We start from the raw sequence: 4,756 nt of genomic DNA, 5'->3' as shown, positions 1-4,756 counted from the left end.
CAGTGTTCATCCTATTTTTTCACTTTTTCTGTCTCCTCTCTTTTCATCTGCATTCATTTCTTTTCACCTGTCATCTTCCTTAATTTTTCCTCCAAAAGTACACAAACATGAGCTAGCTACCGCTAAACAGCAGCAAACAGCAGCAAACTCCCATTGATTATAATGGTGGCTCAAATTAGCTGAACGTGGTGGCTCAAATTACCTTAACCCACTGAGCTAACAGTTGAAACACCATAAACATACTTTTTTCCAAAAAGGGTAATAATATGCCACACTAACAAACATTAATATAGTGCATACCATCCACACAGAAAACATACTTTGTTTTTATGTGTATATCTACTGGTATATGTAAGTTATAATACTTATAATAATTTGGCTAACTTTAGCGTGCCATGCTAAATTCCATGCAACTTTCTGGTGCAGCCTTCATTGGAATAAGTATCCCGCCCACCATATCAATCAAAACTCAATAAAATCCCCTGTTACATGTAATGAACTGTTGTGGCAACAGATTCCCATACTTTGTAGTCATTGGGTCTCATTTCCAGAGGGGCTAGAACCCCAAAAACTTAAATGGCTCATTTTAGCTGATGGCTCAAATTACCTGAAGTCACCCTATGCTGTTGTTCTGATAAGAGAGTCCCACTAGAGCCATATATCATCAGCATATTTCACCAACTTAAAATCATTGTGGTGCAGTGACATTTCATTAGTATACACAAAGAACAACACAGGGGACAGACAGTATCCTTGTGGGGCCCCGGGCCCGTGTTGAGGATTAGTTCCTCTGAGAACAAGTCTCTGGTGCGTACTCGTTGTGGGCGGTCAGTTAAAAAATCCTTTATCCAGTGCACCAATCCTCCATCAGCCTCTAGGTCTAGGAGCCTTTGGAGTAATATGTGGATTTGCATCGTGTTGAAAGCTGCAGTAAAATCAATAAATAAAATCTGTGCATAAGCCTTGGCATTTTGCAGGTGTTTGGTGAGCATGTTAGTCAAAATGAGGGTGGCATTTTCAGTCTCTCTGTGAGGCTTATAAGCAAACTGCATGGGATACAGGCGTTGGTTAAGGGATGCAGTGAGATGTTTGATTACAACCTTCTCCATGCATTTTGCCAGAATGGGGGTCAAGGCAACTGGGCGAAAGTCATTAAGTTCTTTTGACCCCGGCTTCATAGGGAGTGGTTTGATGACTGAGAACTTCCACATATTCGGAACAGTACAGGTGGACAATAAAAGTTGAAATAAATAAGTAAAAACTGGTGCTAGTTCATTCGTGGGCATTTCAGGAAGTGCGTTGCCAAAATTGGATACGAAAGTCAGCTGTAATGCCACAGAGTGTTCACCAGGGGGCAGCACCATACCTCAAGGCAGCAGTACTTGCCTGAAGTAGTCCTAAACTAGAAAATAGAAACATAAAATGAGACCATGTGAGACCAAATATCAGACTAAATTAAACCTCCAAAATACCCCCAGATATAGGCAGATATAGGCCTAACTACTGAAACCCTAAATAGTAATTTATTCAACTGTGTCTTAATTTTTTTCACTGAGAGTAAAAGAGTGAATCAATACCCTACATTTCTACACCACAGCTCCACAGCCCACCCATCCCCTCCAAGTCCGCAACCCACTTTTGGATCCGAACAAACACTGATCAAGTGTGTGTGCGTGTGCGCGTGCGCGCGTGCGTGCGTGCGTGCGTGAGTGAGAGAGAGAGAGAGAGAGAGAGAGAGAGAGAGAGAGAGAGAGAGAGAGAGAGAGAGAGAGAGAGAGAGAGAGAGAGAGAGAGAGAGAGAGAGAGAGAGAGCAACTAACTGTCAAGTCTCCCAGTTAGCTTAGGTTTACCATAGTGAAGGAGAAAAAAACATTTGAAATTGAAGTAGTCTAGGGGCTAATCATAGATAAGCAATTTTCTGATCTTACCACCAGGTGGCAAAAGGTAGGCCTATTTTATTGAGAAATATCGTCAATAGCCTAGAACTGCTCTGCGTTAAACAGGCCTAGATTTTCCCCCTCATAGACAGGCATAACTACTCCCCACGCCTTTATGCATTCATCCCTGCACGGTGTGTGGGCTTATTTGTTTAGAACAGGGGTGTGGAACCTATCTCTCGAGGGCCCTTTACGGCCCTTGAGGACCTTTTATCCGGTCCCTGATATAATTTTAATGTTATGCAGCTTCTCATGAAATATGACATATTTTGTAAAGGAATCTTAGAAAATCAATTTGCAATACAATTAAAGCATTTTCAGGGGGCCTAAAATGCAGAGGGAAATCCTGGTTTGTGTTCATAGTAGGCCTACGGCCCTCGGATGATTTTTACGGCCCTTGGAGGAGTTTGAAGGGGCCCCTCTAATGAAAAAGGTTCCCCACCTCTGGTTTAGCAGGTCAACTGGAAATTATGGCCATGGTCAACATCTAGGCCTAGGCTTAGGCTACTCTATTAAAATTAAGTAGGTTATTAAAACACATTAATAGCCTCTGACAAATAAAATGTCACAAATAAAAAATGTCGCGAATGAATAAAATAAATAAAGACATACATACATACATGGGTAGATGACGTGACGTGTAAATTTTGCTGTCGCAGGCTCTTAAAATTAAGTAAATTCATGCTTTCAAAATTGTCAATGCTTCAAATGATTAAACTAATGTCGTTGTTGTGAAAAAGTAATGTGTAATAAATCCAGAGCTTAAATAAGTATACTTAATTTTGAGTCAAATGTCACATTTGTCCTATGGTGTGACTGAGGCAAGCCTGGTTCTCCATATTAAAATATTTTTAAATAAATAATCAAAGCTCAGTCATTTGTCTAAACAACCCTGGCATGTTTTTCAAGGTGTCTATTTTAGCAAGTGGCAATGCTTAATTTTGTTCCTGTTTTTCGGAGACCGTATGGACTTATGAAACTTTGTCGCAGAAAACAATGTCCTGTGGTGTGACATCATATTTTTGGTTAATTCTGTGGATAATTATCTATTGTTTAAGCTCCAGCGGTACATCAATTGTGACTTTAGACCCTTAAGAAGCCAATGGCAAGGGTGGATTTTAGGTTTTTCTCTCAGAGTTCTTCAATCAATCAATTATGTTTTGCTACCACAAGATGTATTAGTTTTGTAATCCTTTGGTGTGACAGCCATAAAATACATATTGACAAATATTTTTCATATTTTTTTCTTATGTAGATGTATGAAAATGCATCTTACTAAAGGTGAAATTGTATTTCAGTTGGCAACGACATGGCTTTAAATTAACTCAAAAGCTCAAAAGTCCTATGGTGTGATGGTAAAAGTCCTATGGTGTGACACTTTGAAGTATCACACCAAAGGACAAATAGGTCACACCAAAGGACTAGATATCTGAGAAATAGGTTTTAAAACAACTGGTTGTACATTTTTTGTTTATTTTGTTGTTTGACTAGATAAATATTGTGTATTCAAATTACTTATTCCTTTATTGACCATTGGAATTTATACTTTGATGCATTGTTGATGAATATTTGCTGTTGATTCTAGATAGGCCTACTGTCAAATGATATAAAATGTCATTAATGGTGCTTTGAAACCATAAAATACAACGGTAACAGTGAAGGAAAGATGAGTGAGAGAGTATAGAGAAGTATAGATGAATAAAGTATGCTGTGGAGAGCTCAATATAGCATAAATGTGCTGTCCAGCTTGAGATACCAAACAGGCACTGGCCACTACACACTACAGGTTCAATGGTGTGACAGTTATAGCATACCTTCAAAGAGGGTGAGGTGTGATGGTCATGCCAACGTCACATTTCAGTATGAGTCTTATGAGCTGCAGGTTCAATTTAATGACCGCATGGCTGTCATTAAGTGTTACGATAGGCTGATAATGTATGACTTAAAGACTTATAAGCATAAAGTGTAGGTCAATATTGACTACAACATTACATTATGATCAAAAGACAATATAATCATGTTGATACATTTGTTTCTGGCTCAGTTTTGCATTTCTGTCCTTTAGTGTGACATGAATGTCCTACGGTGTGACATTTTTAAAACGCTCAAATATTTGTTTGAGCTTAACAATACATTTGATAAACACTGAATATTGCATTAGGGAAGAACAAATTATCATCCCTGAAATGTTAGTATAAATTCGAACAATTTTGAACATTTAAAAAGAAAGATATCCCTATATTTCCTCGAAGGTTTCTAATAAGCTCACCTCTAATGGGAAAAAAAATCCTTAAATGGTTATTTCTCATTAAATTAAGACTTTAAAAAAAATCTATATGAAGAGTGTAACAATGTTCATAAAACTCCATCAAGCCATTTCTACATTACTTAATATATTTATTTCTTAATGTCACACCAAAGGACATATTTTCAGCAAATTGCTTTATCAACGTAAATAAATAATCAATTAATAGACCAACATTGTGACTACTTGGATTTTTTGAAAGATTAATTGCTGCACTATGTAGACATAGGCCTATACTTTTTTCCCTCATAAACAATGTTTTGTAAAAAAAATCGTTTTTTTCTGCCTAACTGTCATCTACCCACATACATATAGGCCTAGACATACGGTACATAGGCTGCTACATGCATAACGTGTTGTTTTGTTCATCCTTCGATGCAAATTCATTCAGAGCAGAGATTTTGATGGGAAGAAATCTAAACTCTCTCTGTTCAGAGGGCGGTGGCGTAGTAAACCCTACACACCTGAAGATGTCGTCACTACCGTTCCCAAGGCACGTTCCCGACTGTGTACT

This window comes from Engraulis encrasicolus, chromosome 6, assembly GCF_034702125.1.
Source record: "Engraulis encrasicolus isolate BLACKSEA-1 chromosome 6, IST_EnEncr_1.0, whole genome shotgun sequence".
Lineage (NCBI taxonomy): Eukaryota > Metazoa > Chordata > Actinopteri > Clupeiformes > Engraulidae > Engraulis > Engraulis encrasicolus.
Note: the sequence above shows the minus strand (reverse complement) of the source record.